Source organism: Aquarana catesbeiana, linkage group LG02, assembly GCF_042186555.1.
Source record: "Aquarana catesbeiana isolate 2022-GZ linkage group LG02, ASM4218655v1, whole genome shotgun sequence".
NCBI classification, from domain to species: Eukaryota; Metazoa; Chordata; class Amphibia; order Anura; family Ranidae; genus Aquarana; species Aquarana catesbeiana.
In genome coordinates this window covers 142,886,854-142,901,671 of record NC_133325.1, presented here as the reverse complement: position 1 = coordinate 142,901,671, position 14,818 = coordinate 142,886,854, and the positions used below count along the sequence as shown (strand labels likewise).

The following is a 14,818-nucleotide window of genomic DNA, read 5'->3' as shown; positions in this document are numbered from 1 at the left end:
AGGCTTTTGACCTGCTTTGTAGCACAGTCCATTGTGCTGGACAACTTCTGACCGTAGTATCACTATGGTCGGGTGCTTGGTTCTCCTAGTTATGACGTCACTTCCGGAGAGGAGGTGTCCCGGCCCGCACTGTGTCCCCGCTGACCAGCTGACCCACCAGCTGCCGCTGCTTCTGAGTAAATCTCCCCCAGTGATCTCTTGCACATTCGCTCTGTACCCTTCAGCCCTCCGATCTAACCCCCAACCTCGATTTACAGTGGCCTGCTGAGAGAAGCTGGAGCACAGCCTATGCTGACACCACAGAGAGAGAGGTGAGCACTGAGCTGAGCTGTGTCTGCAGAAAGATTGTGCAGATAAGCAGATAGCCTTTCATGTCAGGATACAATACTGATTTGTTTGCAGGGGACATGTGATACTGACAAGTGACAAGAAGGGTCAGAAGTGCAGGGGGGTGTGTGTGGGGTGGGGGGAAGGGTTGAGAGCAGGTTACTAAGTCTGCAGTTTCTCCATAGCTGATACACATCTCTCAAGCTGGCACATATTCACTATGTTAACCACTTGCTACCTAGGCCAATTCTGACACTTCTCTCCTACATGTAAAAATAATCATTTTTTTTCCTAGAAAAATACTCAGAACTCCCAAACATTATATATGTGTTTTTTTTTTGTTTTTTTTTTTTTTAGCAGAGACCCTAGAGAATAAAATGGCGGTCGTTGCAACTCTTTATCTCGCACAGTATTTGCGTAGCAATTTTTCAAACACTTTTTTTTGCATTTAAAAAAAAACCTAAACAGTAAAGTAAGCCCAATTTTTTTGTATAATGTGAAAAATGATGTTACGCCGAGTAAATAGATACCTAACATGTCACGCTTCAAAATTGTGCACACTTGTGGAATGGCGCCAAACTTCGGTACTTGAAAATCTCCATAGACAACGCCTTAAATTTTTTTACAGGTTACATTTTTAGAGTTACAGAGGAGGTCTAGCGCTAGAATTATTGCTCTCGCTCTAACATTTGCGGTGATACCTCACATGTGGTTTTAACACCGTTTACATATGTGGGAGAGACTTATGCATGCGCTCGCTTCTGCGAGTGAGAACACGGGGACAGGAGCGCTTTAAATTTTTTTTTTTTTTTTATTGTTAATTTTGCTTAAATTTTTCTAGTTTGATGCTTTCTTTTTACATGTTTATTTTAAAATTTTATTATCACTTTTATTCCTATTACAAGGAATGTAAACATTCCTTTACAGAGAGATCTGGGGTCAATAAGTCCCCACATCTCATCTCTAGGCTGGGAAGCCTGAAATAAAAAAACAAAAACAAAGGAAAAAAATGATTTCGGCTTCCCAGATGAGGCGGTGGCATTTTTTCAAATGCAGAGGCCGGGCATGACATCATAACATCACGCCTGGCCTCCGAACAATCATAAAGACTCCAGGGATTGTATACCCTGATCTGTAATGTTGAGCTATATAGCCTGATCTGTAATGTTGAGCTATATATCCTGATCTGTAATGCTGAGCTATATATCCTGATATGTAATGCTGAGCTATATACTCTGATCTGTAATGCTGAGCTATATACCCTGATCTGTAATGCTGAGCTATATACCCTGACCTGTGAGGCTGAGCTTTATCCTCTGTCCTGTGATGCTGAGCTGTATACTCCTGACACTATGGGTGGAAGCAAGTGGAATACAGGGGACGGAAAGGGTGAATTCTATAAGGGGTGTGGCTTATGAGAAGTGGGAGTGGTCAAAAGTAAGGGCGGGGTCTGGCACCCCCCATCCTAAAATTTCACCAGCCGCCACTGGTCCAAGAACAGAGCCTTGGGAGGGGGGTATACAGAAAGAGTAAGTGGAGAAGAGGAGACAGAAATGTAGGTAACACTGAAGGAGCACTGTGATAGATAGGAGGAGAACCAGGAAAGAGCAGAATCTTTGAAGCCAAGGGACTGGAGTTTATTGGGAAGGAGAGGGCGGTCAACAGTATCAAAGGCTGCAGGGAGGACTAGTAGTAAGAGTATGGAGCAGTGGCCATTAGTTAACACTTGCAGAAGAGACCACAAAAAGACAGTCCCTGAAAAGTTTTACAGAGCTTTGAAATAAATCAATACTTTATACAAAAATATTGAAAATTAGAAAAATTATGAAAATGATACGAAATAAAAAATGAACCATCACCTTTCCTTTTTGGATAAAAACATCTATGACAACGTCGTCAAGTTTCGGACGTTCCCATACACGTCTCTCACACATCCATACACAGTCAGAGATTGGTTCGGGCCTGGCTCATGCAGTATGCTCCAGTTGTTGCACTACATGTTCATACAAATTGGCCCCATCAGTTCAACGGGGGGGAAGCCTTATAGTTAATTTCTGGCTAAAAAAATGAAAAGGTTTTACTAAACCACACCTACGCTCCTACTTGCTTTCCATGGTGTAGATAAATTATCCTGGGCCCCATCAAGTCAACAGAGGGGCCCAGAAAATGAGTGCAAAGGAGGGACTTTCTTTCCATTTTCAGGGCGCAGGCAGATAAGCCCACACCGCATAATGCGCTGCCATATTATAGTTCAGGCCGTGGCTGCCCACTGCTTGTACCATCCCTGGTGGAGTGATTCATTTGTACACCACCCCAAAAGTGTTGCAATCTGAAGGAGAGACTTATGTGAGGCGGGCAGGTGGCCAAGGGGGCGCAGCTGACCTAAACCGGCAGCAGGTGGTGGTGCACAGCTTCAGGCAAGCAGCAGCACACATTGCACACAGTGGTAATGACTACTGTGGAAGGAAGGTACAGTCCCCAGACTCCCCATTGTGTGTTTATGATCATCATCATTATGATGATCACAGCACAGCAGGTTCTCTATGGCTCTTTCCCTGTGTCACATGGCTGTTGGGTGCTGACTTTGTTAATTTATCGCTGTACTGTGTTACAACTATAGTAAAGTCAGCACCCAACAGCCATGTGACACAGGGAAAGAGCCATAGAGAACCTGCTGTGCTGTGATCATCATAATGATGATGATCATAAGCATGAGATGCTACTTTACACTTGTGTTTGGACGGAAGGAGGGCAGTAAATAACATTTCACCCAAGCTTTCCAATTAGGTTCGTCTGTCAGTTTTTTTGTATTCTGGACGGATTGAAAGCTCCATGTAGGTCTACAGGAGTCCGCATGTAAATGGACTTGTGTCTGTTTACACCTGCCTACCTCTGGGTCTGTTCGGTTCAGGCCCCCCCAAAAAATGGAAAAGAACTGTGTTCTTTCCAATTTTTTCAGACCTAAACATGACAGATCAGAGGTAGTCTGATGTAAGTGGACACAAGTCCATTTACATCTGGTCACCCATAGAGCCATCACAAGTCCACCCCTGTCCGCTGTGTGGTGTATGTGGACACAAACTGAGTGATCACAGATGTTAAAGCACTGACATCTGTCTTGTTTAGCTCCAATTCAGCAGGGGAAATGCTCACTTATCCCCTGCTGAGCGGAGTTGCTTAGTATGAAAGAGCCCTTATGCTAGAAAGGCAGCGGTGGGGAAAGTACATATGCCACAACTGCAATGCTTTTTGCATAGCAAGGATCAGGGCTTTTTTTCAGCGGGAACGCGGGGGAACGCAGTTCCGGCACCTTCAGCACTGAATGTATGTAATGGCAAGGGGTGCTGGATTGTGTTACAGTGTCTATTGATGCTGGCTGCTTGGGGATCTATTGTTACTAGAGGTGCTATTTTTTTGCAGGGGTTTATTGTTGCTGGGGAGGTCTATTGTTGCTGCTGGGGGACCTGTTGTGTCTGAAAGCAATCTATTTTTACAGGAGAGGTCTGTTGTTGCTGGCGGGGAATCTATTGTTGCTGGTGGGGATCAATTGTTGCTGGGGGGTCAGTTGTTGTTGGGGGGATTTACTGTTGAGGGAGCAGTCTATTGTAGCTGGCTGCTGGAGGGTGTATTGATGCATGCTGCCTGTGGGGGGAGATCTGTTGTTGCTGCGGGGGGGTCTATTGTTGCTGGAGGGGGGTATTTTTTGCAGATGGTCCATTGTTGCTGGGGGGGGGGGGTCTATTGGTGGCTGCAGGGGATCTTTTTTACTGCTCTTGTTATCATTAACAAATTCCATACAAATTACTTAGTACCACAAATGTTACTTGGTTTTGTATTTTCTAAAAGGGGCAGTATTGGGAGGTGGAAAGGGGGTGGAACCAAGTAATGGTGCTCGGAGGTGGGTAGGAGCAGAGACAAGGGCTAACTCCGAAAGGCGGAGTTCCTGCACCTATTCTCTGAGAAAAAAAACCCTGGCAAGGGTTTAACCACCCACCATGTTACCTAATAAAAATGATCCCTTTCAACTACTGTCAGGATTTTTAAGTGGGTTCACCACCTGCCAAATGCTGTCTAAAGAGCAATTCGGTGTTTAGATCCTAGTCTAATTAAGTTTTTATAACAGCCTGGAGAAAGATAAATATTACTTCATGGCAATGCAGCCTTTTTTTGAGGCGGGTGGGCGGAGTCAAGGGTGGGGTCGGGGAGCCCCATCAGGTAGGCTGTATGGGGTCCCATAATTTATAACAGCGGCCCTGGCCTGATCTGTATCCCTAGTGCTTCCGCTATAGAACTGTTCATCTGCTTGTATACTCCGGCAATCAGGGCCGGATTTCCGACAAGGCCACCGAGGCCAGGCCTCGGGGCGGCAGTGGTGCAGGTGCGGTGCCGCTCCTGCGGCGACTTCTCGGCTTTCGCGGCCCCCCCTGCCCCCGGCCTCTCCTCCGGAGGTCAGTCATATTGGTGTGTTTTCGGTGATGAGGTCTGAGGATTAGCAGCAGTTAAGTATATGGAGGGATCAGAGGGGAGGGGGCGGCTCCCTGCTCTCCCGGAAGAAGTGTGGACTCGTCCCCTCTCAGCTCTATCCACCCCCAGTGGCTTCCCTGCTACTGTGGGCTGTCTTGGAGGTGACGGTGTGCTGCACCTTCCCCTATGACAGAAGGGCGGGGCGAGCTCAGTGAGGAGGGGGCACGTCCATTCACATCGTAAGGGGAGTGTCCGTGTGAGAGACGGAGGGAGGGGTCACGGTGCATAATAAACAACACACAGCGCTCAGCAATAGACAACACTGAGCTGCTGTGTACAGGAGGTGAGGGAGAGCACGCGACCACACCGAGCAATGGAATGTGCGCTTCACTCTCACCTTCCCCGACATTGTTCATCCACTCAGAGAATCTTCACCTGCTACAGCCGGCTGCCAGGCCAAGACCAGTGGCCCGGGGGTTGACGAACCCCCATATACTGCACCTGTATGGACTTTACAAAACTTACCAAGTTTAAAGAAAAGACAGCGGTCACCCCTTCCCGAGCTTGTACAGAGCTCAATGTAACACAGTGCCCCCTCCCCCGGGGAGGATACATGGGGCGCAGAGGACTTGTGTGGGGCGCAGAGGACTTGTGTGGGGCGCAGAGGACTTGTGTGGGGCGCAGAGGACTTGTGTGGGGCGCAGTCTATTGTAGCAGTCATTGATAAAGGACAAGAATGGTGGTGTGTGTGTGTGTGTGTGGGGGGGCGGCATTGAAGGACCCGGCCTTGGGACGGCAAAGGGAATAAATCCGGGCCTGCCCACAATCTATGGCAGCTCTCCCTATTAGAAATGCTCAGCTTGGCTTAATAACATTATCACTGCTTCACTATCTACGCTTCAAGTGATTACATGGAGTTGGTAGCTTGTGAGGTTGGAGCACACTGAATTTGCAAGGCCCACCTTTGTTATGTTGGAAATCATATCCTTGGAATGACATACTGTTTCAAGCTGCAGTTCATCAAGCCATATGATGTCTATAATTATAGCATCTGTGTTGTGTATATCAATTATGCATCTACAGCATAAATACTAACATTGGAATCTCTATGCCGTGATACCGCTCCAGCTGACTGCAACCCCCAAGATTCCCTTCTTTTTGATTTCCTTGCTTGCATTAGTGGTTTTGTTTTAAATTTTGCATAGCCACACAATAACACATTAGGGTTTGACTCTGGTCTGCAGCAGTGCTCAAGTGATTCAAGTTGTATGCACATGTAGTACACACGATCTGACTTTTTGACAACAAACATGCAAATTAGCTGTTTTGGAGCAACATCTGACCGTGTGTACGCTCCATTGGACAAAGTTTTTCTGTTTCCATTGAACTTTTGTTGGCTGTGCGAACGCACAAACTTTCCAGCAACAAAAGTCCGATGGAGCAAAGTCCGATCGTGTGTACACAACACCATCGGACTTTTGTACAAACTACAGTACGCAGCCGCGAGAATGTTTCCAGCGCGATCCCATCGCGCTGGTTCTCGGCGACAGGGTACTGTACATCTCGCGTTGGCTGCAACAGGAAAAACACATTTTCCTATTGTGGCGAGCGCGAGAGGGATTTCCCCTCTAGGAGCATACCAGGCGTGGGGGCCCCCCAAAATCCATACCAGACCCTTATCCGAGCATGCAGCCCGGCCAGTCAGGAAAGGGGGTGGGGACAAGCGAGCGCCCCCCCCTCCTGAACCGTACCAGGCCGCATGCCCTCAACATGGGGGATGGGTGCTTTGGGGGAGGGGGGCGCCCTGCGGCCCCCCACACCAAAGCACCTTGTCCCCATATTGATGAGGACAAGGGCCTCTTCCCGACAACCCTGGCCGTTGGTTGTCGGGGTCTGTGGGCGGGGGCTTATCGGAATCCGGGAGCCCCCTTTAATAAGGGGGCCCCCAGATCCCGGCCCCCCACCCTATGTGAATGAGTATGGGGTACATCGTACCCCTACCCATTCACCTAGGGAAAAAAGTGTCAATAAAAAAAACACTACACAGGTTTTTAAAGTAATTTATTAGGCAGCTCCGGGGGTCTTCTTCCAACTTCGGGGGTCTTGACGTCACAGCCCCAGCATGCCCCGGGACTGTGACGTCATAAGGGGGCATGGTCACCGGATTACATCACCCGGTGACCACGCCCCATGCCTATATAAGTCATTGCGAGGCGCTCACACAGCATTACAGCAGGAAAGAGCGTTGTGTCAACATCGGAAGAAGAGAAGAGGGAAGAAGATGACGAAGAAGACCAGGCCACCTCTAGCAAGAGAGCGGCAAAAGAGCAGAAAATAGCGGAGTAGCCCGGCAGAAGAACCGGACACCGGGAGAAGAACCCGGACACTGGGAGAAGAGGCCGGAGAGAGTGGAGATGAACCGGACATCGGGAGAAGAGGCCGGGGAGACCCCCGAAGTCAGAAGACCCCCAGGGTTGCCTAATAAATTACTTTAAAAACCTGTGTAGTGTGTTTTTTTTATTGACACTTTTTTCCCTAGATGAATGGGTATGGGTACGATGTACCCCATACTCATTCACATAGGGTGGGGAACCCCGGGATCTGGGGGCCCCCTTATTAAAGGGGGCTCCTGGATCCCGATAAGCCCCTCGCCCGCAGACCCCGACAACCAACGGCCAGGGTTGTCGGGAAGAGGCACTTGTCCTCATCAACATGGGCACAAGGTGCTTTGGGGTGGGGGGGCCGCAGGGCGCCCGCCTCCCCCAAAGCACCCACCCCCCATTTTGAGGGCATGCGGCCTGGTATGGTTCAGGAGGGGGGGCGCTCGCTCGTCCCCACCCCCTTTCCTGACCAGCCGGGCTACGTGCTTGGATAAGGGTCTGGTATGGATTTTGGGGGACCCCAGCGTAAGGGGTTCCCCTTAAAAGCCATACCAGACCTAAGGGCTGGTATGCCCCCGGAGGGGAACCCATGCCGGTTTTTTACTTAAAATTCGGCGTGGAGTTCCCCCTCATGATTCATACCAAACACAGTGCCTGGCATTGGCGGAGATCCAAGGCGGATCCCCGCACCAGTGTGAACCCAGCTCGCAAGGTGTCAATCTCGCCGATAAAAGCAGCGAGATTGACACAATATCTATCAGACAATACAGAAGTTGAGCAAAGGGTGGTGGTAAAGAGCTGAAAACCACGTGATTTGGTGAAAGTTGGCTGAAAAAGTTATGCCGTGTGTATGTAATACAAACTTATGGGCAACGCCCTTCGTACAAAAATCCACGGGAAAGTTTGTACAAAGTCCTATCGTGTGTATGAGGCTTTAGTTTTAGCAAGTAGTAAATCATTAGGGAATTTTAGTAGTGCAGTTTATGTAGAGTGCTGCAGGTAAGAGCTAGACTGTAAGGGGCCAAGAAGGTTGTTTTCGGTTAGGTAGGTGCTCAGACAGTTGTAGACTAATGCTGCGTACACACGGTCGGATTTTCCGATGGGAAATGTTGGATGTGAGCTTGTTGTCGGAAAGTCCCACCGTGTGTATGCTCCATCGAACATTTGCTGTCGGACTTTCCGTCAACAAATGTTTGCTAGCAGGTTCTCAAATTTTCCGCCAACAAAACTTTGTTGTCGGAAAGTCCAATCGTTTAAACACCAGTCTGTCGCACAAAAGTTCATGCATGCTCGGAATCAAGCAGAAGGAGCTGCACTGGCTATTGAACTTCCTTTTTCTCGGCTCGTTGTACGTCTTGTACGTCACCGCCTTCCCACGTTCGGAATTGTTGGCCAACTGTTGTGTGACTGTGTGTATGCAAGACAAGTTTGAGCCAACAACCTTTGAACAAAAATCCACAGTTTTGTTGGCGGAAAGTCCCAAGCGTTCTAAAAGTTTGGAGGTAAATGGGAGCAAGGTGATAGGTTTTAAGTTGCTCAGGTTGATAGGGTCCAGTGAGGGCTTTTAAAGTATGGGGGTGATCTGTGCAAGCTTTAGGTGAGAAGATGATGCCAGTAAAGAGGGAGAGGTTGAAGATGTTAGTGAGAACGCTTAGGATAGAAGAAAAGGGTGACTGTAATATTTGTGAGGGAACAGGATCCAGGGGACAATTGGTTAGGTGGGCATTTGAGAAAAGACTGGTAACCTCTTTAGTAGTAGCCAGGTCAAAAGAGGAAAGTTGTCAGGAAGGGCACGCCAATAATCAAGACGGAGGCCACAGAAGTTCCCCTGTACTGCATGTCCCACTGAGAAGGGCTGTGCGGGCACGCTTGTGCGCGCCTATGCTCGGGAGCATGCACACTAATGCCGCACAGAATGCCAACATGTGCACGCGTGCACACCCTGTGATGGTTCTTGGCGCTAAACAGGCTAATTAAACTGACTTATTCCCCTGGATCAGTGCTGTCTGGTCTACAGCGTTCCCTGTGATTCTTGATAACCGTTTGCCTGTACCTGTTCCAGTTGACCTACCCGGCTTGTCCCTGACTATTCCTGTTATCTGTCTGCACCCGACCTCGGCTTGACTACATTCCTGCCTGTTCCTTCTGCTACTTTGCTGCCAGCCTGTTGCCGAACCTGCCTGCACCTGACTCTGCTCCTGTATCACATCTGTTCTGGACTTGTTTACCTGTGCCTCCAGCCTGCCTGCCTGCACCTGCCTGACCTCCAGTCTCCAGCCTGACAGCTGTTTCTGGTTCTATCCCAGCTCCACCATCAGTTCCAGTGCAGCTCCTCTGCTAGCAACTCTGCCAGGCACTCGTGCGACTCTGCACTCCCACGCCTCCTGTTTACTCTACCAGGGGCCTCGAGTCAGAGGTGTAAAAGAGGCCTCCCTCTGCATATCAGACTCTACCACCAGGTACATGACAAAAGTATTGAATGTGTTGTTAGACAAGGTATATTAGGTGGGGAAGATATCTGTACAGTGGAGAAGTCCCCACAAATTGCATCAGTCTTGTTTTTGAAGTGTTTGGCAATCTCTTGGACAATGAGTTAGTGGGTCCGATGGTTTTGTGTACACACAATCGGACTTTGCTCTATCAGACTTTTGTTGCCAGAAAGTTTGTCCATTCGCACAGCCAACAAAAGTCAGATGAAAACCGAAAAAGTTTGTCCGATGGAACGTACACACGGTCAAATGTTGCCTTAAAACAGCTAATTTGCATGTTTGTTGTCAAAAAGTCCAATCGTGTGTACGGGCCTTAATAGTGAACTGCTGTAGACAAAGTTGGCCAGGTTAGGACAGGACATAGGTGAGATTTTGTCATAGAGGTGGTCAGTAGCATAATACAGTGAAGGGTTAAAGTGGGGAAGATTCCTGCAATCCTCAGGGAAACCTGTGAAAACAGATGAATACAGTGGGTCTCAAAAGAGGAGAGAGAGAGATAAGAGAGGGAGAGACTAACAGCCTGTTTACACCAGATGCTGCTCTGACAGCTATTTCCAGTGCAACCCTAATGCATAGACAACGCAAAATGCCTTGCTTTCTATGGTGTCAGTTCACAACACAACATTGCTGTGGTATGTGCTGAAAAATCCTATTGCATGCAGTACTTTTTGTCAACACTGTGGGATGCAATGTGAACCACAAGATTGCAATGCCAGCCCAGTGAATAGAACCCTGTTGAAATGTCACACAGGGCCGATCCTAGGGTCACAGACGCCTGGGTGCAGAAATATTTCTGGCGCCCCCACGTGGGCGTGGTAATCTTACCAACTCCTCCCCTTTACAATTGTTACTATGGCAATGACTAAAACACAGAGATGCTCCCCTAAGAAGTCTTTGTTACCCTGGGATCCTCCCATGATCTTTTAACAATAAAGAAAATACAGGAAGAGTGTACACTGAGACCTGGAGGGAAGTCTCTCTGATGCACACAGAGAGGGCTTCTGTTAGAAAGAATCCCCAGACATAGTACAGGAGATGGTCAGAGACTGCAGACATAATACAGGAGATGATCAGAGACTACAGACATAATACAGGAGATGGTCAGAGAATGCGGACATATTACAGGAGATGGTCAGAGACTGGAGATATAGTACAGGAGATGGTCAGAGACTGCAGACATACTACAGGAGATGGTCAGAGAATGCACACATAATACAGGAGATTATCAGAGACGGCAGACATAATACAAGAGATGGCCAGAGACTGCAGACATAATACAAGAGATGGTCAGAGACAGCAGACACAATACAAGAGATAGTCAGAGACTGTAGACATAATACTGGAGATGGTCAGAGACTGCAGACATAGTACAGGAGATGGTCAGAGACTGCAGACATGTTACAAGAGATGGTCAGAGACTGCAGACATAGTACAGGAGATGGTCAGAGACTGCAGACATGTTAAAAGAGATGGTCAGAGACTGCAGACATAGTACAGGAGATGGTCAGAGACTGCAGACATAGTACAGGAGATGATCAGAGACTGCAGACATAGTACAGGAGATGGTCAGAGACTGCAGACATAGTACAGGAGATGGTCAGAGACTGCAGACATAGTACAGGAGATGGTCAGAGACTGCAGACATATTACAGGAGATGGTCAGAGATTGCAGACATACTACAGGAGATGGTCAGAGACTGCAGACTTGGTACAGGAGATGGTCAGAGACTGCAGACATAGTACAGAAGACAGTCAGAGACTGAAGACATAGTACAAGAGATGGTCAGAGACTGCAGACATGTTACAAGAGATGGTCAGAGACTGCAATTCCTATGGACGTTAGTACATAATGGCCGATCGGCCCTCTCACCTGACCCAGCGATAAAGCAACAACGGTTCCTCTGATCAGGAGTCAGCTCACTCTAAATTGCCCATGGCGACTTCGTTGGGTAGAGCCCAGATCTGTATTCTGGCAATGACTCCATTCCTTTCTCCGCCAGGGATGGAGCTAGGCTGTGTGGCTTTCCCTCTGGTGGCGCAGGGCAGCGGGGTTCTCTCTCTGATGGTGTTCCCTCAGCACTGTCCTCTCCCTCTGGAGTCCTGGGTGTACTTCCCTGAAAGCTTTCCCGAGCTCCTGGCTCTCTCCCTCTCCCATTCAGCTGAGCATGCTGTGTGGGCTGCAGTTTCCATGTTACAGTGGGGCTGCCAGTCCTCAGGACTACATGTCCCACAATCCTCTTCTTTGCTCCTTTTTGTTTTCTTCCCTGGCCGATATGAAGGCGGGGAAGAAACATAGTGCGCCGCTCACTAGTACAGCAGCGCGCGCGAAGAGGAGAGGGAGTGGGGTGTCACCTGGTGCGGTAAAACATGGTATCACCCCCCTCCACCAACTATAGTCGCCCCTCAGTACAGACCCCCCTCCACGAAGTATAGACCCCCCTCCGTCAGTGCAGATTCCCCACTAAGTATAAACCCCTCCCTCAGTACAGACCCCCCACCAGTATAGACCCCCCAGGACAAAACACCCCCTCTATCAGTATAGACCCCCCTCAGGACAAACTACCCCCCTCCATTAGTACAGAACCACCCCCCTCCATTAGTACAGACCCCCCCCAGAACAAACCACCCCCTTACATTAGTACAGACCCCCCAGAACAAACCACCCCTCCTACATTAGTACAGAACCACCCACCCTCCATTAGTACAGACCCCCCCAGAACAAACCACCCCCCTCCATTAGTACAGACCCCCCAGGACAAACCACCCCCCTCCATTAGTACAGACCCCCCCAGAACCACCCCCTCTATTAGTACAGACCCCCAGAACAAACCACCCCCCTCCATTAGTACAGACCCCCCCTGGACAAACCACCCCCCTCCATTAGTACAGACCCCCCCGGACAAACCACCTCCTCCATTAGTACAGACCCCCCAGAACCACCCCCTCTATTAGTACAGACCCCCAGAACAAACCACCCCCCTCCATTAGTACAGACCCCCCCAGAACAAACCACCCCCCTCCATTAGTACAGACCCCCCCAGGACAAACCACCCCCCTTCATTAGTACAGACCCCCCCTGGACAAACCACCCCCCTTCATTAGTACAGACCCCCCCGGACAAACCACCCCCCCTAAATTAGAACAGATCCCCCAGAACAAACCACCCCCCCTCCATTAGTACAGACCCCCCCAGGACAAACCACACCCCTTCATTAGTACAGACCCCCCAGAACAAACCACCCCCCTCCATTAGTAAAAACCCCCCAGAACAAACCACCCCCCTACATTAGTACAGACCCCCCAGAACAAACCACCCCCCCTCCGTTAGTACAGACCCCCCAGGACAAACCACCCCCCTTCATTAGTACAGACCCCCAGAACAAACCACCCCCCTCCATTAGTACAGACCCCCCTGGACAAACCACCCCCCTCCATTAGTACAGACCCCCCGGACAAACCACCCCCCCTAAATTAGAACAGACCCCCAGAACAAACCACCCCCCTCCATTAGTACAGACCCCCCCAGAACAAACCACCCCCCTCCATTAGTACAGACCCCCCCAGGACAAACCACCCCCCTTCATTAGTACAGACCCCCCCAGAACAAACCACCCCCCTCCATTAGTAAAGACCCCCCAGAACAAACCACCCCCCTACATTAGTACAGACCCCCCAGAACAAACCACCCCCCCTCCGTTAGTACAGACCCCCCCAGGACAAACCACCCCCCTTCATTAGTACAGACCCTCAGAACAAACCACCCCCCCTCCATTAGTACAGACCCCCCCAGGACAACCCCCCCATTAGTACAGACCCCCCCAGGACAACCCCCCTCCATTAGTATAGACCCCCCCAGGACAAACCCCCCCTCCATTAGTATAGACCCCCCAGGACAACCCCCCCTCCACTAGTATAGACCCCCCAGGACAAACCCCCCTCCATTAGTATAGACCCCCCAGGACAAACCCCCCTCCATTAGTATAGACCCCCATTAAACATCTGGGCGGCAGCTGGAGAGAAGAGGACAGTGTGCAGCCGCGGTGCCCGGGTGGAGAACAGAGCGTGTCAGGCTTGGGCAGCAGGTGGGAGTGAGACACAGGAGGAGGAGAACTGGAACACTTCGGGCACGAACCGCCCCCCCCCCCCCCCCCCAGTGAAATCACTGAGCAGCTGGTCTCTCTGCACACAGAGACACAGCCGCCCCAATCTCCAGCTCTCCTCCTCTAACAGGAGGAGGGAGGGGGGATGGGCTTCGGCAAGAAACACAGGGGCGGCGGTGACCGGTGGAAAGAGCCGCCTACGGACAAGGAGAGGAGGAGGGAGGGGATCACTCTGGCACTTCAGCGCCCCCACCTCTGTGGCGCCCGGGTGCACTGCACCCCGTGCACCCCAGCCAGGATCGGCCCTGATGTCACACATGATTTATTTCAATAATGTTCTGTGAAAAAGCAAATCGTGCAATGTGCTGAGATGGGTGCATCAGCACTGTGTCTCACAGAGCACACCAGCAGCTGTGCATTCAGTGTGGCTGAATCATAAGTCGGTTTCAATAAGCTTAGAAACACCTGCTGTACATTTACATTATAGGGCTTACAGACTGCCCAGATTCTGCTTTCTATAGAAAATAGCTGGGATTTTAGTGCATCAGTTTTGAAATTTGAAGATTAATTTCTCCACAATGCTTATATCTACAGAGGCAAATGAGGGAATGCTTTAAAATGCTTTTACAGCTTGTTCTGAATATGTAAATACTTTATTGTGTATAGTTTGGGCACAGGTCACATTAAGTACCTGGAAAAAACTAAGAAATATACAAAGTGAAAGAAATATATATTAGCAGTATACACATATCTGGGAAGAGGGTAGTGTTAGATGCACTAGCAAATCTAGATTGACTTGACAAATTAAAGCCAAACTCCTGCTAACACTTTTTAAGCAGTTACAGAAACAGTTTGTATTCCTTTTTGGGACAAAGGTTTTACATAAATAAAAGATGACCATTGTAAGCACCCCTGTCCATTTTAAATGGTTTGTCTCAACTCTCTAACTGCCACTTTTGCTGGACAGCTTGGTCTGTTAAAGCAGTGGTAATCAACCCTGTCCTCAGGGCCCACTAACAGGCCAGGTTTGCAAGATAACTGAAATACATTACAGGTG

At 49.4% G+C, this 14,818-nt stretch overlaps 1 protein-coding gene across 1 annotated transcript in view; it reads right to left on the bottom strand.

Moving 5' to 3' along the window:
- The window catches only part of LOC141126554 (sterol O-acyltransferase 2-like), a 90,446-nt gene that overhangs the window by 34,934 nt on the left and 40,694 nt on the right, over window positions 1-14,818 (bottom strand). The window lies entirely within an intron of this gene.